This window comes from Podarcis pityusensis, assembly GCF_964106645.2.
Source record: "Podarcis pityusensis genome assembly, chromosome: 1".
Taxonomy (NCBI): domain Eukaryota; kingdom Metazoa; phylum Chordata; class Lepidosauria; order Squamata; family Lacertidae; genus Podarcis; species Podarcis pityusensis.
The window spans coordinates 54,888,536-54,916,242 of NC_138028.1; the positions used below are offsets into that span (position 1 = coordinate 54,888,536).

At 40.0% G+C, this 27,707-nt stretch overlaps 1 protein-coding gene and 1 long non-coding RNA gene across 9 annotated transcripts in view; one reads left to right on the forward strand and one right to left on the reverse strand.

The window, feature by feature from the left end:
- LRRC4C (leucine rich repeat containing 4C) overlaps positions 1 to 27,707 on the forward strand; it is a 624,097-nt gene that overhangs the window by 552,377 nt on the left and 44,013 nt on the right. The gene's annotated exons all lie outside the window — the stretch shown is intronic.
- On the reverse strand, positions 1,302 to 27,256 carry LOC308475364. Of its 3 annotated transcripts, none has more exons than XR_013985124.1 (5): positions 27,115 to 27,256; positions 22,048 to 22,119; positions 19,862 to 20,006; positions 2,634 to 2,753; positions 1,302 to 2,065 (listed from the first exon to the last, which is right to left on the reverse strand). It is a non-coding gene; the product is annotated as an uncharacterized lncRNA (long non-coding RNA). The 3 variants fall into 3 exon arrangements; XR_013985126.1 differs by lacking the exons at positions 1,302 to 2,065; positions 2,634 to 2,753 and adding exons at positions 8,643 to 9,025; positions 15,719 to 15,765; XR_013985125.1 differs by lacking the exons at positions 1,302 to 2,065; positions 2,634 to 2,753 and adding an exon at positions 8,643 to 9,025.

Here is a 27,707-nt window from a genome sequence, read left to right on the forward strand (position 1 = left end):
GATATTATGGGCTGTCCTGTGAATCCACTGGATGACATTGCGGAAGAACATTGCCTCAGGAGAGTGAGGAAAATTCTCAGGGATGATTCACACCCTGGCCGGCACTTTCTTGATCTCCTGCTCTGAGGCAGAAGATATAGAAACATGATTAGTCCCACCAACAGGGTAAAGAACAGCTTCTATCTGTGGGCTGTTAGGCTGCTGAATGAAAAGATAACAACAGGGCAACTGACTTTCAGGTTTGGTGGGTGTGCATCAGTAAATGAGGGGAATTAAGACTAAGAGAGCTGAGTGGGGGGTGCTTATGTAATCTCACTGTATACAAGTGACAATAAAGTATTTAAATTTAAATTCAATTTAATGGTAGAGACAGAAGTTGTGCTTGCTATGGATGTCACAGAATGCAGGAATTAGGGTAACTCCACACAGAAGGGAGACACTAGCACATTTCCTATGCGCACCACTTATATCCTCTTGTGAGTCCTTGCCCCTCTTCCAATGTACAGCACTAAATGAGTTGTGAAGGATGCTGCCATCTGAATCCATCCTTTATTTGCTGAATGCATCATTAATTCCAAATGTACATCCCTTGCAGAATTACTGTAAGTGGTGCATGTGGTTTATTGGGAGACTCATCCTCCAGAAACTTGGTCTCTTCTTTTAAGTATCATTTATTTCATTTCAGCTTTTTTCTGATTAACACCAAAGTTATAGTACCTTAGGAAGAAAAATATATATGTTTGTTTGCTTGGCTGTTTTTCAAGTCCTAACCCTTTTGAGTTTTGTTTTGTTTTTAACTTAACTGGCTAAAGGTGTTCTTGCAATTTGCCTCAAAAAGATTTGTGCTGCAATTTACTATGGTAGTGGTACAAGGATCATTTGCAGTTGATTGCTCTTGTGTATTAGCCCATTCCATTCATTGAAATAGCATAATAGCCAATACATAAAGCTTTTTAGCCCATTGCCTTCTCCCCAGATGTGGGTGGCCCCACCATCCCAGAGCAGTTGTAATTCACAGAAATACGACCACTACTTCACTGATGGAGCAAGAATTCAACCACTGTGCATCTCCTGGACACCGTTGATGTGGCTGGAGACCCTGGCACACAGGGAAGAGAACTGATCTTTCATTACATAGCATCTGCTGGCCCTTCTCTTTGACCTTGAATTTTGAGCCTGATTCTGACGGAACTATCACAGAGTTTAGCAAGTTGCCCTGAAATGGCATGGGATACATTCTCCAACACCAAGGCACACTAGGTTATTCAAAACTATTGATAAGGGTGACTCCAACCCTTTGGCTTCAACCTTTTAGGTTGGTGCATAATTTAGATGCTTACTGTACCAATAAGGATGAAGGCATGCAAAAGTTTATTGTATCTCCTCTGAGTTTACTTGAGCATATAAAGTATTTCCTGTCACCTATAATATCATTTTAAGCCATTTTAGGAATTATCAGTACCCTTTCAACACATGACATGGACAACTGGCTTGATTTTCAAATCAGCAAAGTAGAAATCTGCTGTAAATTCAATAAGAAACAAATTAGAGTATGTTGTTTAAGACTTGAAAGTTTGATGCATAGTGCACTGAGAAAACCAGTATAATAACTGCAGTTACATTTTACAGTGTATATCTATACCACACACATGTAGCAAGCAAAGGGAACATCTTTTTTCTTCTGTCATCTCCCTAAAAACACATTGGAGTCCTCTGCAGTGTTTTGTGCTTCATCCTGTGGCATGAAGGAATAAGGATATATTCTTTATGATGTTTGAAGAGGACAGCATGGGGAGGTACGCTCATATATTTGAAGTGTGCCAAAGCTTTCCTCTTTCCTCCTCCTCACAGCATCAGTTCTGATCCAACAGTGATGTGACTCCTCCTCAGTCGTTCTCTTGGTATTTAGCTGCTGAGATCAAGATTTGGGCTATAGATGCAAAGAACTGAAATGTTCATTGTAGTTTGTATGAAAGAAGAAGTCGAATTGTACTGACTCTCTTTCTTCTGGCGGAGTCAGGTGATGAAGATCCATGTTTGCATCTTCTTCAAAGAAGTGAGTTTCCTGTTTGGGTTGGGGGGAAGGCAGCCTTTATTCACATATATAGTTAGAAAAATTTAGAATGAGCCAATTGAGTGGTTGGTGATTAAATATACAGTGGTACCTCGGGTTACATATGCCTCAGGTTACATCTGCTTCCGGTTACAGACTCCACTAACCCGGAAATAGTACCTTAGGTTAAGAACTTTGTTTCAGGATGAGAACAGAAATCGTGCTCTGTTGGCGCAGCGGCAGCAGGAAGCCCCATTAGCTAAAGTGGTGCTTCAAGTTAAGAACAGTTTCAGCTTAAGAACAGACCTCCAGAACGAATTAAGTACTTAACCTGAGGTACCACTGTATGTCAGGTTCAACAGGGGCAGAAGTCCAGCTGACATTATCACAGACTGCAGTGAACACTGGCTGATTTAGGGCAATGGATGTAAATTAAATTTTGGGATGTTATTAGAAGGTTCACACAGAATACATACAGAAATAAATTATTATTTTCTTATTTCAGAGGTAGCTTTTAACAGGTGTGGGAATTTCATGTCAGAGGAAAAAGCTTATTTTTATTTTTGCTTTCAATAGTCACCTTTGTCTAGTAGCATCCATTTGACTCCAACCTGCATGTTGGCAGAAATCTGAACTGTCCTTCCACAGGTGTTTCTCTTCCTTTTCAGATGATAATCTACACTTTATTCTTCACTCATTTCTGAATGGTGAGAAAAAATAACAATAATTGAGCTATTTCAGAGTGTCACTATCTTCATTATAGATGTTAGATCATTTTCCTCAATATTTTCAGTAATAGGGCTGAGGACTTATTTCAATGAAACAGGTTTCTAGACCACACAGAGTAGGGCAGAGAGGAGGAAGGATTTTTATTTGAAAGTCATACTTAAAATCAAGGAACGGCTCTGAATTTTTCCTGCGAACACATTTGAACATAAGAACAGCATTTTAGGTTATGTTTGAAAATATGACACACACCCTACCAAAAATGTTTTATTTTGTTTCTGTTAGCTGTTGTCCAGTCATCATTCCATCTGTCTTCTACACCTCTTCTAAAACCTTTATCTTCTTTCTCCATTCCACACATAATTCCATAAACTACTATCATATCATCTCTTACTTGCCTTTTTTCTAAATTGAAAGTCCCAAATGCCACCACCTTTATTCACAGGGGAGCCCCTGTATCCCCTCGATCATTTTGGTTGTCCTTTGCTCCCTAATCCAACATTTTACAGGGAGAATAGCTTCTCATCTGGCCAGTGCAAGGGGCTTTGCTAATAGCACTTTCAGATTCATTCACACAGTTTATAAGTACTCCCAAGCTTAGAAGAAAAGCAGCCAGCTGAAATATGGTCGTAAACTGTTAATGAATTTATGAAAGGTGTGCCTGTTTACCTCATTAGAGAGGTGTGAATTCTCCTTTCTTTCAGGGGCATTTTTCAGTTTGCATCTTCCGCAAAAATCTTCAGGAAAAACAACACCCTCCCCCTTTTGAACCAGCCCTGTAGAAGCCATAGCCGCTGAAATGACTAAAGCACGACTTTTTTCTTTCGCTGGGATTTTTGTACAATTGGGTTGGCAGCCCTGTATATCTTTAATGGCCATGCTACCTAGAGCTGCCGTTGTTGCTATTAGCAGCAGGTATTCTGCTCTCATACCAGTTACCGGTTTTATTCTTTTGTTTTTCACCTCAGATGGTGCCTTTCTTTTGGCTGTTTAATGGCAACTTTGCAACAGAACTCTATGGGGCAACCTATCCCCGAACACTTCTTTAGCCCTGTGCAGAGACATCTAAGAGCTTTTCTCCCTGAGTTCCCAGCAGGAGTTTCCTACTTGCTTTGTATGTTCCAGCTAACACAAATGTACTTAGGTCCTGACTCCATTGCTAGGAGCCAGTCTAATGAGCTGTCACATGGAGACGCTAATGGCAAGGCAGACTGTTTGCATGATCCCACCTTTACAGTCCACATAATGTTGCAGGTCTTAGACTCTAACTTTAGTATATTTGTTATATTTTAAAGTATATTATATATGTTGTTTGCATGCAAAGGTACCGTATCTTTCCATGTATAACACACCCTCGTGTATAAGACGCCCCCTCTTTTTTGAGACTAAAAATTGAGAAAATGGGGGGAAATTGCCCAGAGCTTTTTTTCAGGGAGGGGATTGCACAGACTCATTGAGCTTTGGGTGGGGGAGGGGAGTTGCTGAAAATCGCTTACCCATGAAGCCACCAAGTGTCTGAACACTTGCTGAGAGCAAGCACCAATCGCCCGCCCTATTGCCGCAGCTGCCAATAGCCAGTGGACCTTGCTACACCCACCAATAACCCACAAAAAGGCCACTGACAATCTCCTACTCGCGGCAGCCACCAATCTTCCATCCCAACTCTCCACTATTCGTGTATAAGACAAGCCCCAATTTTTAGCATAATTTTTAAATAAAATAACGTCTTATACACGGAAAAATATGGTATCTTCTTGCATGTGCTATCAGATCCATTGTGATGTAGCTCCGTGTCCACAACTTAATGAGCTTAAGGCTGCCATTTTTCAAGTGCTCATGAGATTTGAATAGATTTTGTTACTTCCAAGCTGTGGATACACTGGTTTTTCTCCTCCTCTAATTGCCCTTTATTCATGTTACATTTAGCAAGTCGCTATATGCTCAGACTGCTTCAGTCTGTGATTTGGGTTCCAATCTGCTTTGTTTTCCCTATTCACTCGCATGGCAAGTTTTCGGTGGGGAGGGAGAAACTATAACTTTTTTTACCATTTGGAAAATCTGCAGGAAAAGCTTTGCCATGCTTCTTGGTAATACTGGAAGTCTGTGGTGAGGTGTGTTTGTGTCGTTTGTGTTTTGGGTGTGTATCCATCCATGTCACATCAGATGTACACTTCCTCAAACTGGCACAAAGCAGATGTGGGAAGAAATGTGACATGAATGGCCTTCCATTTCACCACAAACGTCCAATGCTAATTAATGGCAATAAATGAACATGTGCTACATTTGAGTGCAGCTTCTGGCTGCATAGAATATGCTCAATATTATTAATATTACCATTTATTAAATTTGTATACCACCCTTATGTTCTGTCCCTGAATTATAGCTTTAGACACTTCACTTTTATAGATGCAAGCATCTCTTGTGAGATTCAAGGGTGTTTGGCATAAAATAGTTAAAATATTGCGGAATAAGGATGGTTGGCTATGAAAACAATCAGGACGTGTGGCTATTGTGATATTACATAGTGCATCTTCATGTAAGCATGCCACATTGAAAACTGACTGAATTGCAGAAAGGCTTCCAGAATTTTCAGATCAGGATGTGGATTTGACAGATCTACAGTGAATGAGTAGAATTCTGAACCACTCTCAACTGACCATTTCATCTGCTAACTGTCTCAAAAGAGTTGTGCTCCTTTCCCATTATATAGGTAAAGCTCATGTAGTGGAATCATAAATATTGTGTAGGAAACCAGAAATATAATAAACACCCATTTTATCTACCATGATAGCAGATATTCCAATATACTAGGGGTATGCAGTGACCACCAGATTCAACTTCTGTCTGTATTTGTAGTGTTTGGAAACAAAATGACCTGTTTCAGGGCTGCTGTGTGTCATTCCAATTCAATTTGTTATTCAGGTCCTAAATTGATGTGTTAAACCCAAAAAAGAGAACAGTAGCATGTGCTTCCTCGTTTCTTACTACAGCTGGTTAGACATCTCATATTGGTTAGCCAACTGTGGAATGAGTCATGTAACCATTTTTTTGAAGTGATGGAGGCATCACAAAGTGACTCTCAACCTCAATATACAAGTAGTAAAATAGCTTTTTAAAAAAAGGATATTCCACATGACCAAATCACTACTTGTCACCCTCTGATAAATTGCTGAGCACATTTCAGAACTTAAAATCTAAATCCTTTTTGTGTTTAGACAATCAGGTTGCCTATTCCAGGGCTGCTGAAAAACTGCACTTTGGGTATCTGTTGGATTTTCATATCAGGCAATATATGCAGCCAAAGGCATAGAAGTGGAATTCTCATATATCCAGGAATTGGGCAACAGTTTCCTCTCTTTGTGCCAGATCACTGATATGTGAAAAATAAGCCCTGAGGTCCAATTCAGAATCCTTTTCTGTTCAGCATGCAGTGGGAACTCTGGAAGAAAGCTCATTTGAGATGAGTCATTTGACATCCAAATGGGAATTCTGCAAGACAGATGAATTTTCCTTGAAAATTTCACACCATCCCTGGTTCCATGTCACATTTAGTGCTCAGGTTTCTGATTGCAGATGAGTCTCGTTTAAATCTTACACTGCTCCTTATGCTACATGACATCAGCACTGTTGTTTCAACATATAATTGGCTAAGCTGAATAGATGTTTTAATGGTGAAACTAAAATCTGATATTATCATGATCATATTGTGATCATGGTGTTTGTTTTATTAGTCTGGTTTAACATTTTCTTTCACTATTGTTACGAATTTTGAAGTCTTTTCATTTCTTTCACTTTGGTGAATCAGCACCCTCTCTGCATCTATTGAATTGTGAAGAATGTGGATACATTAACCTAGAAAAGGTCTACCTTTCTAACATTATGACAAGTGTTTGTAAATGCTTCAAATTCCCAGATGCCAGCACTTTTCAGATCTACTGAAATTCAAACTTTTAGGCTTCTGCACTACCAAGAATTTGGAAATTCTCTTGTCAAACAGCTCAATCTCATATTTCCTATTTCTGCCTTTCCTTTAAATTCATTTCATGCGTTGCATGAATAGGCTAGTCTTTCCAATGATCAAGACGTATGGCAGTTGTAGTCCAAAACATCTAGAGGCAAGAGGTTAGGGAAAGCTGGAATAAAGTGTTTACATGTGTGTTTCCTGAGCTCTGTACTAGTAATAGGAACCCTCCATTTGAAGTAACAGCTCTACCAAGATTCATGCAGTTTTTATGTGGTCAAAAATGAGTTCAATATATGCAAATAATCAGCTTTTCATTGATCCACATTGAGACCAAGGTGACCATAGTGGCTAGGAGGGTGTATTTTCAGCTCCAGCCCTTCACCAGCTAAAGCTTTTCCTGCACAGGGATCCATACTTTGGCAACTTCCATATTAGACTGTTGCAGTACTTTTTAGGTGGGGATTGCCTTTGAATATCATTCAGAACCTGCAAATAGTACAGAATGCTAGTCACAAAGTTTTAAGGACGTAGTTGAAGGGGAAATAAGCTATGATCTTCAAAAGACAATCTACCAGTGGTTGTAACTTTGTAAACCATATTAATATTTATGACAATTTTATGTCACTTTCCAGCACTTGCAATTTTTAAAAAAAAATCTAAAAAAATAATGCAGGTTATCAAGTGATAAGTAGAATTGTCAAGTAGATAACCTAGCATGTGGGCATTATGCAGGTTTAATTGCATCCATTTTACTTTATAATAAATAGGCTGAATTTGGTGGATGGATCCTTCAACTCTGACTGCAGCCTGCATTGCAATCCCAAGATTATCCACTCTCTCATCTATCACTGTGCCAACAGATTTAACATTTGCTTGGTTACACTGATTCCATTATACCAATATTAGTGGCTTTCCACTAATCACTGTTCTTGATCAACATTTTCTTTCTCATTACTGTTTTATTTTTATAGTGATTCTTACATATTTGAATATGGACTTAATTTTTGCCCAATAACTCAGTCATTAAGATATTGTCTATTCAATAATGCTGGCTGCATTAGTAACTACATTGCATAAGTAAAAGTCATTATGGTACCTGTGTTTTCTGTCTCAAAAGTACTGTGCATTTCTGTAGGGGTGGCTATTTTTATGCCTTCGGAGCTGTATCTATAACTGGTTTTGGCTACTCTATATGAAACTGTTTGCCCTATTGTTATACAACATTTGGTGAGGACATAAACTGTGTGTGAACATTTTATTGACAGGAAGATGTGCTAAGTTATGCACTGCAGAACTATGTGTCTGAAGGCCACCTAAGGCATATTTGTACTTCCTGCTGTTGCTTTGTGTCAGAAAGTGGAAGGAGGAAATAGAAATTACTTAGGACTGCTTGGCATATTTTGGAAAAAACGAGTTCTTGTTTCCCTACCATGTGAACCTATGGAAAACACTTTGCTGTATGGAAGGTGGTCATGTGTCTAAGCATAAACGTTTTCATTTTTGTTGGATTGTGACCCCAATTGATGCAAACCCTTGGCTAACTTCGTAAAGGAGGTTCAAACCATACTGAAAAAGGGCTGAAAGTGCCTCTTTTACCTCTCTAAATCAGTCTTTGAAAAACATTAGAACTCATTCTCAGGAATATTGAGTCTCAATCTTAATTATTTGAAAATGACTTTAAAGTGTTCTTTCAAAAGGTGCTGTACCTAATAATAATAACCTCCTGCAATTTTATGAGCTGCATATCTTGGAGCCCTCTTTTCCTCCCACATATGCACATTTATTCATTTTAGGCCATATTTTACTTATTTCATGTTTTAGTTTTACCACTAAATAACGATTCAGTATTGTGTATACATATATCAAAGAAGATTTATAAGATACATTATTCATGTTCCACACGAAGCACTTGAGTCTTTAATTATAAAATAAGCCTTTTGAAAAACATAGCCTATTTGCCCTTCAGCTATGTCTACCGTGCGGAGGCATACAGGGAAAGCAGCAACATTGGAAAGTAGGTTGTAAAAACACTTCAGTAGCTGGGGAACCTAGCTGGGGAACCTGTGGGTCACATGGTGTTTGTTTCTACAATTTTAAATCATTCAGAATTGGCATCCCCATTTGTACTTTTCTAAGGGCATGTTTTCAGAGCACCAGCCATGTCTTCTTGGAAGTGTCTATGTGATTACAGCTTTGCCTCTTGTACCGCCACAGCCAGTTTGGTATGAAAGGTGTGCCTTGCATCTTAGCTGTCTGAAGGATGAAGGCAAAGGGAGTCAATTCTGGGAAGAAAGAACACATAGCAAAATATGGATTGTAGCTATGGCAACAACTTTAAAGTTATTCAACACGGAAAAGTAAAAATGTACTGATGTGTGCTTAAGAAGAGCCTTGATGGAATGGTTTGAAGGACTGCCTAGTCCAGCATTCTGTTCTCACAGTAGCCAACCAAATCCCTATGGGAGTCTGCAGGCAGGATGTGAATGCAACAGTACTCTTCCCACTTCCCAGTAAATGGTAGACAGTGACACAATGCTGCTGACAAAACAAGAACAGTAGTTCTAAACTTCAAAGACTGACAGTTATCCAAAACCCTGACAGGACTAATACTGTACAGAAAACAGTCCTTGATTTTGTATTCCCCAAAAAGGTTTCTGTTTTCCTGCCTTGTTTGCAGGGCACTGTATAATTTCCATGTGTTGGGCTTACCTTATTGTTTCAAGGTGGCCAAGGGAGGTGTGTTTCCCTCCCCACTTTCATTCATTAAAACAGTTCTCTGTAAAGTATTTATCATTCTGCAGTCTCTCCAGCTACCTGTGATTCCTGGTCTAAAAAAGACCCATAGGAAGAGGATGCCTTCCCCTTTGATGAAGAAAGGTGAGGAGGGTGGATATCAAGTGCTTCAAACTGGTGCACTCCCTGATTTTGTTTGGAAGAAAAGTCATTAAAAAAACCTCAGTCTCCTTAGCTTTCTGACATTACAAGAAAGTCTATCAGAAGACAACTAGAATTTTCCAGAAGTGGAGACACTTAGGAAAGTGTAGACCACCAGAGAGGAGAATTGTAGAATGAAAAGGAGACACTTAAACATCACACAAAAAAATCCCAGCCACTTCAAAGGTATCCCTTCAGAATTTCAGTGAAATGTTCTAGACCCATTGATAATTTGCAAATACAATTCATTTTCTCTTTAAATGGTGGTTTTAAAAATCAGATTTTATTGACACAGCACTAGTAATGAGATTGCCAATGCTGTGCTTAAGAGCTGGACTACGCAAGGAACAGAATAAGTGTAAAATCTGCATATGAAAAAGAGGACCGCATCACTTTTAACCATAGGTGCTCTTCTGCCGACTGTACTGAAATTGCCTGGCAGACCAGAGTGGAAGCTTCTGACTCCAGGTCCTACCACAAGACTCCACCTACTAGTGACCCACTGACTGAATGGTTCAAAAACTAGGCTTTTGGCAGGCAATCCCACCCTGCAATGTAACCAGTCGGAGTGGCCCCACACATCCTGGCTGCCCGGGTGATGGTGACTGACCTTTGAGGGGCCACCCAGCCAGTATGGGATTAGAGGCCAATTTGCCATGAAAAGTGAGGAACCTCACTGCAAGAGAGGGGGGAGAGAGAGAGAGAGAGAGAAGGAATACATTCAAACCCATGGTCCATATTAAGAAGCTCTGTTGATATTATAATTGAGAAAGAAAACAGGTAGGTTACATAAAAATAAAGTAAAATGGTTTATTCTCTAATTAAACTGAAGAGGAATCTCAAAGAGGATTCCCCATTCCAGTGTGGCCATGTGGTGCTTAGGTCCCCTTCTAGCATAGGTGCCGGGGCTAAGGGGCTCTGGGTGCCATAGCTCCCTCAACATTTTAAAGGAGGGGCCAGGTACACACAAGGTGCAGCACAGCTACATGTGCATGGCGTGGGGTATGCATGTGCTACATCATCATGCCCCCCTGGTATACACACACTATGTCACCATGCCCCGCTATGTGAGCGAGTGACATGAGCATGCTGGAGGCATGAGGCCGCAGCAAACACATGCTGGGGGACGTGATGACATAGTGCGCACCTCCCCCAGTGTGTGCGTATGACCTGGTGATACACTTCAAAGGCAGTGTTTTGACAATCGTAACACATTCTTTTTTTAAATAAATAAATAAATAAATATTAATATTTATTAATAGTTTCAGAATAATAATAGAAAAAAACAACAACAACACTACAATACATAAAAAAGAAAAAACCCCGCAAAACATAAAAACCAATACAGCAATACAACAAAAAAATTAAAAAAGGGAAGGAAAAAAAGACACAAATCCCAAATTACATATCTTTAACTTCCATTTGCTTGTTTCATTGACCTCCTCACACCTCCCTTTTTGTATTCTAGTTTAATTAGTTATTTCAGCAAATTATTTCCATCTTTCTCAATTTTTGTTAAATAATTTATCTTAACAATTTAACCTAATAATTAGCTCAACAAATCCTTTCCATCTTTCCCCATATTCTGTTATTCAAATTACCTTGATTTATTTAACCTTATCTTACCATAAAATACCTTAAAGCTTGAATCTTAATACTCAAATATACATAACTCCTGATATCATTTCTGCTAGAGTCATATCGTCTATTCCAACATTTTCCCTAATACTCATTAATTTTAGGCTAATTCCCCAAATAAAAAATTTTCTTTATAAATTTTCTTCCAATCTTCATCCAACGTCTCTTCTTCCTGGTCTCGGGTCGTGTCAGTCCTTACTGTCCATTCCATCTAGTCCATCAACCTGGAAGTCTTATGTCCGAGGCCCTTAAGTCTCTTCCATGTCCCTTCTGCAGATCTTCTTCTTCTTGTTTATACTTGCCCTTTTCCTTGTCATTTGTTGGTCTCTTTCTTAATTTCTTTCCTTTCTCATTGAGGAGTAGGTCTCTGGGGGGTTCCAACCCAAAATTGTCTCCATCTCCCTTCATCAAACCTGCCCATTCCCCACAGTCCCACTCCCCACAGTCATCAATGTAATCCAAAAAGTATTTAAAAACATATTTCAAGGTCTCTCCAAAGTTGGGAACCTCCTCAGCTCCAGACACCCCCTGGCCCACTCCAACTTCAATCTTCAACGACAGCGGCTTATGCTCCTGTAGGGCCTCGGGTTTCTCCCTTTGTATTATTTGAGGTGCAACTGCATCCTCCTCCATTATCTTCTGCACTTGCCCAGTCAGTACAGGTTCATGAGTTGGTCCCTGAATGGTTTCTGTATCAATGTTCCCTGTTTGTCCACAGTTGTTAACCACAACAGTCATCAAGTCCATTTTCTCATTCATCAAATCCATCTTCTCATGCATCTGTTCCAGCAAGGCACTTGTCTTGCATAAAGCAAGCACCCAGTCTTCCTCCCAGCTCATCATTAGTCAAGGTCAGAAAAGACTGGTCCCACGATCTTAATCTCACAGCTGTTGAGTCCTCAAGTAGACTGCAGCAACAATTTAACAAGCTCACTCTAGGGGAGACAATTTCTATTTGTATCCATTTTTTTAAGGCAAGTCCAACAAAGGAAAATTACTTTCATTTTTCAGATATTTTTCAGATATTTTGTTTCTTTAGAATGCAAAAGGCAACATTGGAATCAGTTTATTTCTCTTCTTTAGCTATCTGTCAAAGTATTCCATTCACAGTCAATGAACCCCTCCAACTATTTCTGTCTCTGACACCCCGTTCCCAGGTTAGAGACGGTGGAAACTTATCCTTCTTCACTCCCTCTCCTGCAGGGGTTAAACAAAGTTCTCCCCCCTTTTCTCCTGCTTCCAAGGGGGTTTCAGTAATTGTAAATGAAGGAAATTTAGACTTTTTTAACGGCTTTCCAGGCTTTAGCTTACAAAGTTTTTGCTTTAGTCTATATACAGAAAGTGGAAGGCGGACTTCCTGTTTTGAACCTTCCCGCTTTGATGCCAAATTAATATATTTCTTGATCCAATTTTCCGTTTCTACTCACGGGTACTTGTTTTGAATCCAATTGTCCATAGGAAAAAGTCAGCGCTCTCCGGCAATGGCTGTGCGGCTTCACTCCGTAAAAATAGCAATCAGTTCACAGCACCGCGCCGCTCACCCCACTTCGCTCCGGTGCCCCAAAATGGGGTTCCCAGTGAGTAGGGGGGGCGCTCCTGGTGCCCTGCCGAACCCCACGTTCCCAGGCTTCCTCCGCCTGGGATTTCTAGCGGGTCCCCACCTTCGCCGCGGCGGGAAGACCCAGTTTCCACGGAGCCCGTTCCTCCGATCGGAGAAACTCCGCCATTCACCGATAGCGCTGACCCGGAAGTCTGACAATCGTAACACATTCTGTACAACAGCACATCATATCCAACATGTACACAGAGGGAAATGGCCTGCTGTTACCTTTCAACCACCCAGAAAGTAAAAGAGTCTTCGAAACTATTTCTGGAAAAACAGAGCCATGAGGAGAGAATTACTGCTCAGCACACAGAGGATGTTTGAAATACGACAGCTAGGTTGCTGTTTAATGAAGAGGCTAGGACATTGCATCAGGTAATTGTGAAAAGGGGCATTTTGTTCTACACAACAGTATCTTCCATGCTTTCTCCTTATCAAATTATATGGAGGGCTTAGTATGACAAACACATAAGAAATGGGTTTCATATGTTAATTGTGTCAAGCATACTGAGATCACAAAGAACACTAAACAAAAGAATTACTTTAAAAAAAGTTGGGATTTTGTTTTAATGGCAAAGTGGACATACTATATGAGAAAAATAAAAGACAGCAACAAGATACTTTTATGTTAAGTTGGGAACCATTTTTTGGACATTGCATAAAAGCATATTGCTTTTCCAATCAAAAGGTGGCCTTGGAATATTTTAAGATTTTATATGGTACAGATGCTTTAGAGTAAATAGCATAAATAATTGACTTTATATATACTTTTGATTTTTGTATGTCTGTGGTTTTTGTGTCTTTCCCCCTTTTATTCTGGTATTGTCAAAATAATATAATAAACGAAACAACAGGTGGAAACAAACCAGAATCAATAAGCAGTAACTAGAACATCTGCAATATATATACACACACAAAACAGCAGAGGAGCAGAGGAGCAATGAGAGAGACAAAGTGATGGTGGATAAATGAAAATGACTTGTTTATCTTTAGGACAAGGACAAGCACCATGCATACTAGAAAGTGGTTTCATACATAGTTATGTGAAGGTAAAAACAACAAAGAGACTTGCCGCTTCATAACAACTAACAGATTAATTGTTGCATTACAGTATATGGCACAATAAATCTGTTAAAGTGCTACCAGACTCTTTGCTATTTCTGGTGCAACACACGCAATTATCCACCCTGAATTATGCACTCAAGTGTTCTGAAAGCAGCTTCAAACATTGTGCATCAGTCTGAAGCTGCCCACAGAGCACAGGCAGCAAGCATGGAACACACACCCTGCGATATATGAAAGGTCACAAACTTCCACTCTTCAGGACAGGAGAAACTGCATATTGTTGGCTGCAAAAGAGGAATAAAATGAAGCAACTTTGGAGGGAAAGAGAAAGCAGAGGTCTGAGAAAAGGAGGGTGGAATCTTGGTGGAAATGGAGTGGAAGTCAGGGAATTCCTAGCAAGTGTCCTGTGCTTTTAAACAAGTCCATTAAAGGATGAAATTGTACCGCCAATGTACCAAAACCTGTTCTCTAATTCCTTGAGAGTTTTATTCCATCACAAAAGAGGTTTCTATTTTTCTTTGTCATTTGTGGGACACGTTAGGATTTATTTATTTTTTAAAGAATTTCTTTAAAATTTTGATGGGTGTGGGATTCAATTTAGTTTACATCAGTGTGTTTGTGGGCTTTTCTTATTCTTCCCATAAAACATTCCCCCCCCCCAATAAAACACTTCTTCACAATTTGAAAAGCCCTGTAGGATTTCTTCTATATGTATTTTTTGTTTAAATATTGTTATTTTTTTAAATTTCAACCAAAAAGGCTCCCATAGCATAGCATTTTACACATCACTACAAAAAAGCAGACATTACGTCGTGACACCTTTCCATGTGCTTTAATTGAAGTGAAGGAAGCCAGAGAGGGTGGCTACTGAAGATCTGAGATCGATGCACTCATCAATTTTGTTTTAAAGGAAAGTATTTCCTTTCACCATTTTTAAAAATAATATAAATAAATAAAAAGACAAAGCCCTTTCCACAGTGAATTCTTTAAAAGAGTTTAAAGAGAAGAATTTAAAAAAACAGAGTGCTAGTAAAAATACGAGTCAAGATAGTCAAGTGGAGAATGGCAGGTACCAGCCATCTGCCCATGCAGTTTGGAAGTGAAAGGAAAGGGTGGTATAGAATAGAAGATACCAAGAGACAGCTATGCAGGAGTAAAGTTAAGCAAGCTTGAAAGTGGAAGCTAAATAGCCCGTGTTTCTCCAGTCTCTGCAATGCAGGAGATCTGTCTTTGCACCAAAACAGGTAAGTTGCAGCAACACAAAAGAATAGGCCTGAATAGTTCCACACAACACTTTTCAGTATATAAGAGAACGCCTCTCCCTCACTGTTTTTTCTATGCTTGCACATACATAGATATGACTCTTTGAAACATGGAGAAATTTATTATTTCACAAAGGGTTGCAAAGACTAAAAATGGCAAGAGCATCATTAGCAGCATTGTTGGGCTACTCTGAACACATCATATTAAGGAGTAAAACTTGTATATCTTTTATTAAAAAATCTACATAAATAATTAAACATGGCTTCTGGTATAAGTTGGCCTAAATAAAGGATTTGAATGTGTTTCACCACTTACTAATCAAGCTGAGTCTCCATTCCCCTTGATGAATACAATCTCATGCACCCAGCTAAATGATACACTGTGCTTATGTAGCCATGTTTTGATTAGGCACAGATGCATTTAATTAGCAGTTTGTTTGATCAATTAGAAAATGAACCCTAAAGTCACCTACTTGCGTAGATCTGCTTTGAACAAGAATTTTAATCTTAGTGATGACTCCTAAAGAAATGAAGGGGAAAGAATATAATTAAACCATTAGCACATGGGGGGGAAGCCTTTGCTAGGTGCGAAGCAAGGAAAGCAAAAAAAGCTTTAAATGCTAAACATATAGATTTCCAAACAAAGCAGAGAGTCAAGTGGCTCATGGGGTGCGCAATGGGATATGAAGCTCTAAACTGAACCGCCATCATTAGTTCTTTGAATATTCTCTCAATCAGTAATGACCGACTGTGAAATTTTCACAAGTGCTGGGAATTGATTTTCTCTCCTCCTACTGAAATCAATGGTGAAATTCCCATTGACTTCACCACTGGAGCAGAGTTAGATCAATATTTGAGTGCTCTTGAAAATACCATCTGACGTAAACATCATTATTATGTGGCTACAGAATTTATGGTGTTGCACCTCCACTTTTCATGGGTATTTGAATGATAAAGAAGTTCCAGATTACACCAGATTGTTGTTATATTTATGTATGTAGGACTTTACATAGTACCAGTATGACAGATGCTAGTCCTAAGATGCACACAATATAAAATAGGCTCACTGAAATGAGACATAGGAGAGACTTGGAGGCATGGGTAGACAGGAGAAGAATGAGTGATTACTTAATTTCCAAGTACTTTAACTTAGTTACAATAGCAACTGGGAGCATGGAGACCCCCTATTCTCATCACAGAGCTACAATTTCCAGAATGGTTTGACAATCAAACCTGCTTCCCAGGGGATTCTGAAGATTGTAGCTCTCTCAGGGTAATACAGTCATGCTGACAACTCTCAACACCCTTAAAAACTACAGTTCCCAGAATTATTTAGGGGAAGCCATGACTGTTTACAGTGATACGATACTGCTTTAAATATATAGTGCACATGGCGCCTTAGTTTGTACCAGAATTCACCATGATCAAGTTCCTTAAGTATCCTTAGTCACTTATTGGAATTTTCACCTCAGGGAGGCTCACCTGGTACTACTAACTTCATTAATATATTTTCAGCACTGGGCGAAAAACATTTTACTCATGTTCCCCAAAACTATTAACATCTGAGATTTTTTTTGATTTTTTTTACCCCATAATTTTGTAATTGTTTGTATACAGTTGTATTACTATTCTGCCATTTTAGCATTCAAGACAATGAATGTGTAGTGAATTATTGTATTAAATGACAAAATATAATTCTGCCCACCCCCTCTGTAGTGCCTTTCATGAGTTAAGTCCTCTTATTTTCTTCTTCTTCTTCTTTCCTCTGTAATTTGGGCTCTGGTGTGATTATCAATTTATAACAGTAAAACCAAAGTGTGGCAAGATTAAATCAGTTGTGCAGATCCACACAAGTATTTTGTTGCAAAGCTGAGAATGAACCAGCTGGGCCCCGTTAGAAAACCATTAAAAATCATTCCTACCTGGACACTATTTTCTGAGGGGATGCTCACTTTTTATTTGATAGCATTTCAGACCAGCATAGCTCTTCTTTCTCAACAAACTTTCTGCAACCCTGAAACCTTGTTGCTACTGAGTTTTTTGTTGGGCTTTTTTTTTCCTCGAGGAGGACAAATGTAATATTCCATACTGTTTGCCTGCACTGTTGGAGCATTTTATTAAACTGGTGTTTTTATTTTCCCTAAACGTCAAACTGGCAGCCTCTAAAATTCCCTACTCACAGGCTGTCTGCAAAAAGTGCCCTTTACTGTCGATGAAGGTGTGTCTAGAATAAGCACTTTTTCACCCTCTGTTGGGAATGGTTTCCTGCTGCCAAGTTGAGGGAGCAGATGTACTTGGATCACAGATAAAAATGTGGACAGAAGAGGAAATTCTCTTTTAATGGAGGAACAGTAGTTAAGGTATAGAATATTATGTATTTATTGATTCAGTTTATATCCGCCATTCATCCTGAAGGAGCCCAGGGTAGCAAATGCAACGACAACAACAACAACAATTCAAAACATTCTAGAAATAGTTTGAAACATTCTTTCAGGGTTGCCAAGAACAGCATCTTTCGGCCATCAAATGCCTGGTTAAACAGTAATGTTCTTACCTTCTCCTGAAAGTCAATAATGAGGGAATTCCACAAACAGGGAAGCACCATTGAAAAGGTCCTGTCATGGGTCAGTTATTGGTAGGGGCACCAAAAAGGTCTCGCCTGATTATTTTAGGGTTCAAGATGGTTGATACAGAGGAAGGTCCTAATTTGATGTATTTGTGTCATAAGCCATTGGGTGTTTTATATGGTAATACTACCACCTTGAATTAGGCCTAGTAGCTCACTGGCAGCCAGTGCAGTGCTTTAAAGACCAGCAAAACAAGGTCCCATTGGGCTGCCCCACTTACTAATCTAGCATCCACATTTCTGGCGGCAGTCTTCAAGGGCAGCCCCCCATATAGCAAATTGCAGTAGTCCAGGACTGTTATGGAAGGGTTATTTTATTAATAGGTTTGAATGATATTGTGAATGGCTCCAGGGCTGAGGCTGGTGAGCACCCATAAAATGCATGTGCTCTGCCTTTGGGGCCTTTTCAGAAGATAACAGAATTGTTCTGCCTAAGTTTCTGTAATTGCAGATAGTATTAATTTTCCGGCCAGGCCTAGTATAAAAACTTTCTCTCCATGCTCCAGGTTCTGAAGTGTTGTAAACCAAGATTTTGGCACAGCTACCCATGACCCCAGCCTTGGAGACCACTACTATTAATTAGAAAGACAGAGTACATTGTATTCAGCGCCCTTTACCTTTAAGCTAGAGCATTAATATTGGCTACAATCCAGTGCACTCCAATCGCACTGAGCACAATAGAACTTATTTATAAGCAGACATGTATAGGATATTAAGATTTCACTGTTAGTTGAGCTCAAGTCCCCTGAAGCCTGTCATCAGTTATTCTGGGACAAAATTACTAGACTGATTTCAGAGCCTGGTCTCCTAGGCCATCAATGCAGATGCTGCAAAATGCCCAGATATGAACCAAATATATTTGTCCATGAACCAAATATATTTGGAAGGGTTTTTATAAGTAGAAATGTTTATCTATGGGAGAGATATTGGGGGACTTGGCTATAAATAGATGCCATGATTCCTACTGCATTTTGCTCTTATAAATTTGCTCTGTCATCTCAATGACAATCCAAAGATGTACCCTCAGGTCTGAGGAATTATTATGGATTTGGACTGAATGCAAAGGAGGATGCAGGATAAAACGACATGTTAAATTGTTTCTGAAAGCTGCAACCACTAAATCAAATACTAGGTTGCTAAGGGAGATATGTTTTTCTATTGTTCACTAACCTGTAGCAAGTAAATAAGATAATAAAGAGGAAAGGGAAGCCTTAGCCACAGATGGCCTAACAATTAAGTAGAGTGGAGGTGGCTGCCTTGGACAGCTGATTTTGGGTGTCATGAAAGGGAACAATTTATGATTATTAAATGTTTACTGCCAGGAAGTGGTAGAGACAAGAGATTTTCTTTATCGGGTGTCAAAATAAGTTGACTGGTCTTAGTAACAGGGAATTTGATGTGGAGGGGGCATTTTCTGTTCTGTCTCAGACAGCAACTTTTACTGGGCCAGACTTCATCTTAGCAGATGTGTAACATGATTAGAGTGGTGAATATTTAATGCAAATAAAATATGTACATAAAAAGTAGCCTTTGCACATATCAAAACAATCCAAAAGAATTTCCTCCTTTATAGCTGGAAACTTTATTGTTAGAAATTTACAATATAGTCTTAGAAGGTTACTGGCTGTTCAACAGCATAAAAATAAAATTGCATTTCTTTGTATGGCATTGTTGTAGATGGAACGTGTTGCTATTGTTGCTTAAATGAGTCAGTGAAATTATTGTGGTGGACAGGGGTTTGAGAAGTGGCTTTTCACTGCAGGATTCTTTTTCAGTTTCTCTTTCAATTTCAGATATACAATTCAACTGATTATTTTTTCCCCTCATCTGCTAATGAAAAAAAGATCTGCACTGATCAAAATTTGCCTCTTTATATCTCTTTGATGTGCAAGTACGTTGCATGTTTGCTCATCTTAGCATTTGTAGAGGCACAGTTGAGAGTTGTTGTTACTATTTTTAAGGAGGGAAAACCTGGAACCAAACATCTTACCTGCATATAACTGTCTAGCGGTGTTTTATCTGTGCATTCCATAGCCAGCCTGCAGCTGTTGATCCTGTTGGAAGTAGGTCAGAGGAGTAACCCTTTGACTCAAAAATGCCAGTCATGTTCATTCCCCAGATATGACTCATGATCCCTGGAAGCAAATTCGACAAGCAAACTGAGGTAGAAGATGTTAGAGTTACAGGATGATTTTGGGGAATGAACATTTTAACTGAATAAACACTGTGATAAATTGGGGCATCATTTGATTGCAGATTAATCATCTTAATTAATCAAAGCTAGCATATGGAGTAGACAGCAGGAGAAAGAGCATATGTCCTGTGTGGGTTGCTGTAGCAAGTAAGGGTAGAACAAAAGGGGAACCAACACAAGGTTTTGTGCAAGATGTTCTCTTGCAGAGTGACCCCAAGTAATGCAAAGTGTTCTTTTTGCCTGTGTTTTTGCTGACCATGCTCTCCCCAGCATATCAACTCCAAAAAGTCCTGGGATATGTATATTCCTAGGAACCTGAAATCTCTATGAACAGACAAGCACCCTTCAAAACTACACATTCACAGGCATGCTGACAAGTTTGATTTACATTCTGAGGGCAAGCAGAATCTCTTGGGGAAATGATAATTCATAATTCACCTGAGTATTAAGGGCCAGATAATTATAAAATTTAAGAAGATCACTACTTTCTCCCCAACCTTAGATTATTTGATAGCCCCCTTTTAAGGATATTTTTCAGGATATAGTGAAAGATTGACCCCTGACTTGGAACAGCTCCAGCCAAACTCCACATAGGCGTAATGTAAAGATAAGAGTGTTATAATTCCAGTCTCAAGCTGCTTTTTAGATTCTGACTCAGCTGAGGTCTTATACAGAGAAATAAGGTATGAGCCTTGAAACTTAATGACACCCTTAAAAAGGTAAAGGTAAAGGACCCCTGACTGTTAAGTCCAGTCGTGAATGACTCTGGGGTTACGGCGCTCATCTCACTTTACAGGCCGAGGAAGCCGGCGTTTGTCCGCAGACAATTTTTTCGGGTCATGTGGCCAGCATGACTAAGCCGCTTCTGGTGAAACCAGAGCAGCGCACGGAAACACCATTCACCTTCCCGCCGGAGTGGTACCTATTTATCTATTTGCACTTTGATGTGCTTTCAAACAGCTAGGTTGGCAAGAGATGGGGCCGAGCAACAGGAGCTCACCCCGTCGCGGGGATTCGAACTGCCAACCTTCTGATCGGCAAGCCCAAGAGGCTCAGTGGTTTAGGCCACAGCACCACCCGTGTCCCTTTAATGACACCCACAGCCACTGTTAAACTAGGATTCAGGAGGTAGGACCCTCAGTGCAGACTGACTGAAGATCCACCAATATCCAAAGCCACCAAGCATGAAATCTCTTGAAGAATTGCCATGCAATATACACAAATCTCCACAGTCTCCTGGCATAGCTCCACTAGTCCTGCCAGGAAAATATTGAAGAATGATGAAGTGCCAGACTGCAGGCTAAGATGCTATTTCTTTACATTGATCAGGGAAGACATAAAACTGCATAATGTATATGACAACAGTGTCTCATACCGAATGCAAACGAACTGTGAAAAAGACTGTGAATTAAAAGTGGAGACAACATATGTACTTTTCTTTGTTTATTTGTTTGTTACACAAATAACAATTTGTTACACAAGAAAATCGTTGGTAAAAACCAATTAAAAAGAAAATAACCCAATATAGGCAGGAGACCTGGTAAGAAGATAAAAATGACTCATTCCATGCCTGGAACTTGTTAGTCCAAGTTGGCTGCTACTTAGAAGTTCTTTATCATTCAAAACACCCTCCCTCTGTCTCTGGGCCTGCTTCCTAACTTTCCTTGGGAACTTTGATTCATGAGCATCTTCCTACTCATTGAATTAATGTACTTATAAACCAGGGTTGCCATATTTCAGAAAGTGAAAATCCGGACGCAAAAGTTGTTGAGCTTTCTTTGCAAAATCTTAAAATACTGACTTTTTGAGCTAGTTTTAAAGGAAATTTGCCAAAATCTAGACTTCTAACATGGGTTGCCATGCGTCTGGATTTTCCTGGACATTTCAGTGATTTCTGCCCACACACTGTTTCCAACTGCCATATTCTATCTACATCTGGGAAATTCAGGACATATGTCTGTCCTATTATAAACTACATTTACCTTGTGCCTCATTGTCAACTGTTAGTTGAGCACATCTTCACTCTTTAGCCCTTGTGAGTTTTATCTTATGACCTGTTAGGACAGGGCAAAGAACAAGAAAGAATAGAAGGAAGAGTGCATGCAAAAATTGCTGTTGCAAACTACAATTGATGCTACAGGAAGTGGAGATGCTGTGCAATTCTTACAACTGATCTGAAAATGACTCCTGCTCTAGGTTTCAGTTCCCGTAACTTCTTTTGGGGCTTTTTGGGTTGCTAATATTGTTAGACCTGACTCTCCCAGGAAACTCAAGCCCCACTATTTTATTGACAAAATATTTGAGGCTTGGGGGTTGGGGTTCTGCTCGCTCACCCCTTGTGATGTTATTTTCTCCAGAACAGATAAGATGTTGATTTGAACATGTTATTCTAGGTTCATCAACATGACACCCACAAAATATCTCAATAAATGCTAGAAGTGGGCACACACTCTTCTGTTTTGAGTGGTGCAAGGCCCATACTGTGTTATGCCACAGTCCCACATAACAACAGCAACAATGTAGTGCTATGCCATGCCCCATGACACGCAGTTTGTAACTGGAGCCTACAGCACTCTTTCCACATTCCAAATATGCCTCTTGCCCAAAATGTTTGATGACTCTGGTGTATATTATATCCAGTACTATATTTTTTAGAAAAGGAGGTGCCAGAACTCATTATGAACACCTCCCTTGTTCTCTTAGAATGGCAATGGCGCCCACCTGAGAGGTACCAGAACTGAGTTCTGGTGAGTCCAGCTGGGGGGAAAGCCCTGATTATATCCCATATTCTGTGGCTTTGGTAATGTTAACGTTTTGTAAATAATACCCATTGCCAGCTTTTAATCTGAAAACAATTCATATTGTCTTATAGCTTTTAATATTTCCTCATAAACCATGCAAAATATCACCCAACTGCTTTTCTTTTTCTTTTTGCATATATTGGTATGTGAAAAGGGAAGCCCTTACTCCAGCAGTGCACCTTCTGGTATTTAAAACAATCTCTCACAGCAGGACGCAATAGCACTTGAAATGATTAAAACAAGCACTAAAATGTCATTATAGACTAATGAAATCCTGTCATCAAGCAACACAGGCAGGGCACTTCTGTCAGACTCTAGAAGTTGCAATAAAAATGAAGGAAGTGAAGTTGAAGTTTTTGATAAGGGAAGGGAACTAGGGGGACTAAGATCAACAATGTTTTCCCTTCCTCCTACTCCCACCCCCATCTACTAACACAGAATGTGCTGCTTTGTCTGAAAGAATATGTTGCCCAGCATAGTGCCCCCGAAGCAACATATTTATGGGATCCTGTTCTATCTGTTCCGGAAGAAGTTTCACTCAACTTAAAGGTACTCTGCTTGGGGAATACTTATGGATCCATTACTGACCCTTGCTTAGTTTCCCTGTATGGACAGAAATAACATGGTTTTAGTCGCCTATGCCCTGGAAATCTCTAGGTTGCCAGATTATTAACTAGGACCAGAAGATCTGAGCATTTTACACAGATTCTAGCCCATGTGCACTGGCTGCCAATTACTTTCTGGGCTCAATTCAAAGTGCTAGTTGTGACCTCTGAAGCCACAGGACCCCAGGACCCAAAATACTGCCTTTCCACACATGAATCGGCCTAGACACTGCAGTCATCATCAAAGGCTTCTACTTTATGCTTCTGCTGAAGCATAAAGATGGCAATAGCTCAAGAATGAAATCATAGGTTTCATGTTTTAGTTATTGGATTGTTCCTGGAAAAAAAAATATCCTCATGAGCATATGTGTGAGCATATTGCACAAGTGAATGACTTCCATTTCAAACCTGTAATCTGCGGAACCAGACAGCTTCTACTCTCTTGTTAAAAAAGCAAGCAGTTCAGTTGCATAACATATCCTTGCAGCTTCATAGAATACAGCATATAACACACATGAGCAATCTTTTGCCTGGAAAATGTGCAGTGAATAGGGATGGAAGGAGCTGTCCATTTTGGTTCCCTCAGTTTCTCATTTTTTCCTATCTTAAGTTCAGTTTTCCACATTTCTGCAGCAATTTGCACTTTTTTATTTTTTAAAAAACATGAAAATCCATCAGCATTTGACAAATGTACATATTTTTGCAAGTGATTTCTCCTACTATAATGCACGTTTTATGTTATTTTCAACTAATATACTCATTTTTATGGCATACTTTCCCCTAAAAGATGCATTTGTGCTGACACTGGTTCATTGGGGAGCTATATCTCAAAATTCAGATATGTGTTCATTTCAAAGGATGGTGGTGTTTTGGTTCTCATGTGGTTTTGGAAAGTATAAATTTTACGGATTCACCTTTAACTGCAAACTGCATCTAATTTCTCTCCCATTTCTATCTATGAGCAAGCCTGATGAATTCTGCTTGCTTCCCTGTTATGGCAGATAAAATGAATTTGCCACGGCACAACTGCAATTAGTGAAATGCATGTGTCTGTGTTATTTCTGGAGGGGTAATAATTCCGAGTTGAACTCTGAGCTCATAAATTGCTTGTCACTGTCACATAATGACAGGAAACTTTGGCGTCCCTAATTCTGCCCACCGCAAAATCTCCCTCCTTCCTTCTTTCTCAGCTGTTCTGCCAGAACATATGAGAATTCAAGCAATGGTGATTGGTTTCCATTGGTACAGAGCTATCCTCTGGAACATTGAGGGAAGTGATAGTTCAAGGCTGCTCCTTTTCCTCTTTTCATCATTGCCTAGTGTTGTTTTACTTTGCTCATTGCAGAGAGAAACAGATTATCCAGCAGGCTTTCTCATTTTTCCTGCAGTACAACCCAGTGGGGATTTCCAGCAATTTGAAACGTGTATGCATTCTGGCTGATCTGTCGTCATCGCCACCACTGCCCGCAGTGCATACCCATAAATTCCCAAGGCAGACATGCCATTATACACAATATGATTTGTACTGCAGCAGCAGCTGGTGAGATAGAGAGATCTCACAGGATGCTGCACAGGAGGAGAAATATTCCCGCACTGGATCAGTCCATTGGGCCATTAAACCTCATGCATTGCCTCTGGCAGTGGCCACTAGTGGAGGCTTCAAATGAAAACACCACAGAAAGTACTGGGCACATTGAAGAAGGTAAGAAAGGGCAGCGCTTGCTTGAACATGCCATTAACTATCAGCTTCCAAATTGACATCCACATATGAACACATAAACACATATAGAGGACACCTGGTGTGTGTTTGAATGTTGCACTCTTAGGAATGCTAGTTCGTACTATGCTTGAAGGTGCCACTGCAGTTTAAACTTGGTATACAGATTGTACATAATAGGGCAATTTCACAGTACAGTAACCTGTTCTAGAGCAGCCTTTCTCAACCTGTGGGTCCCCAGATGTTGTTGAACTACAACTCCCATCACCCCTAGCTAGCAAGGCCGGAGCTCAGGGATGATGGGAGTTGTAGTCCAACAACATCTGGGGACCTACAGGTTGAGAACCGCTGGTCTATAGGATCACTCTCTGAAGTATGTTACACCACACCCATTTTACTCTATTCCTCATATTGTATGCAACACATCAGCCGTATATCACAGCCAACCAGATGATCACATGGTGGGCTATAAAAGAGGAAACACATCAAGCAAAGCACTGAGAGACAATGCATGGCTAGAGAACTGTGTACAGTCTGGGTGTATTAGATAGATCGGGCTACTTCAGTGTTTCGTAGGTCAGTTTAAATTGAAGCCACCAGACAAGGGAGCTTGAACTTCACCAACAAAGACCAACTGCCTTCTTTTTACACCCTCGAGGTTATATAAAGTGTTGGGCACATTATAATTGGATGCTACTTGCTGAGCAAAGTGTTTATTTTCTTAGTAGGTGGGAGACAGTGGATTGCACCTTTTACGAGGCCTTTATGGTAATATTATTATAGATAATCGTGCAGGAGAAACCACTCAAATGCAGCAATTAATGTCCAATTTGCTTTTCAGCAGCCCAAGGCTGAACTGCTGTGGTTGTAATCCAGTTTAATGACTGCCTTAGGGGGGGGAAATGTCATCTGATAGATGTTTTGCTTTTATAATGGGCATCTTTGCAATCTTCCCAGTTGCCATCGCTTAGCGCAACTAAATGAGCACATTAAAGGGAGGCAGAATGATGCACAACTATGGAAAACTGTAGCTGAGCTGAGGAGTTATTTTTAGCAAGAAGATACTGATGACTAGTGGTGAGAGCAAGAGTTGCCTTCAGGAAAGTTAGGATTTAGAATTCATTATTGCCTGTGAATTATAGACAACATATTTAGCCCTTCAGAACTGAGAGATTATTTTCTGCATGTTGCCTTGATTTCTAAGGCTAGTAAAGGAGGATTACTTCTTTGGGACATTGGCCTACTAATCAACAGTAGTGAGCGCTCTCATTAAAGTGTACTGCTTCATAGCTAATTCCTTTCCTCCACTGATTTGATATTTTTGAGCATCCTTTATGCAGACAAAGGTTTAGACCAGAGACAAGCATGCTGATGAATGAATAGCCTTTTGCCAATAGTTTATGTGAGCACAGCTCAACTATTTTAGGTGGCACAAGCTCAAGCTTGCTTATACTGATAGCTCATAGACCTGGTGGGCTACAAAACTGCAACACTACAAAGCTCCAAATAGTCTGGGTTGTTCTGTGCTGGGCTGAGCAACAGTAAGGCTCAACAAGAAGTTATTATCTGGACAGAACTATCTGAAGCAGATTATCAAGCAGCAAAGGTAAACCAAGTACAGCGGTACCTCAGGTTACAGATGCTTCAGGTTACAGACGCTCCAGGTTACAGACTCCACTAACCCAGAAATAGTACCTCGGGTTAAGAACTTTGCTTCAGGATGAGAACAGAAATCACACGGTGGCAGCAGTAGGAGTCCCCATTAGCTAAAGTGGTACCTCAGGTTAAGAACAGTTTCAGGTTAAGAACGGACCTCCAGAACGAAGGTACCACTGTATCCATATCTACTACTACAGTGTTCAAAAATACAGTATGTTGCTACCACAGCTAACCCACAAATTGTTACCGACTATGTTGCCATCTTACCAATGAAACAAGATGAATTCATATATCAACAGGAAACATATTGTTGAAGATCCAAGAAGAATATCATTGTTCTGTTGATTGTGACTGTTGCCTAGCCAATCCAGCAATGTTGAACTCTCTGTCCATCAGCCGATGGCAGTTAGGTGACTCCACCTCTGCATTCTGCATGGATTGGCTGCGTAAGCACGTTCCCCATGGCAACTGCCAATCCAGCCAGATCTCTACCTGCCCCACACCTGTCAAGGCAGGAGGTTAAGGTAAACAGTCTCATGGGCCAAGCTGGAATCTGTGCTGTGCTGGATTTGGCCTATAGGCTAGAGCTACCCCACCCCTAGCATATAGAGAAGACTTTGCATGATTCCTATATTTATCACATAACACCAGAAGGCTAATGAAAGTGAACTAAAGAATATATTTGCCAATGTGGGTTGAGTTAAATACATGGCAATAGTTCCACAACTTGGAATATACTTATAAACAGGATTCCATGGCATATAAAGTCTCTACTTTGCTAAAGCCAAGCAGGTATAGGTCTGGTCAGTGCCTAGATAGGAGGTTGCTGGGAAGCACATTAATACTGCTTTGGGTCCAAG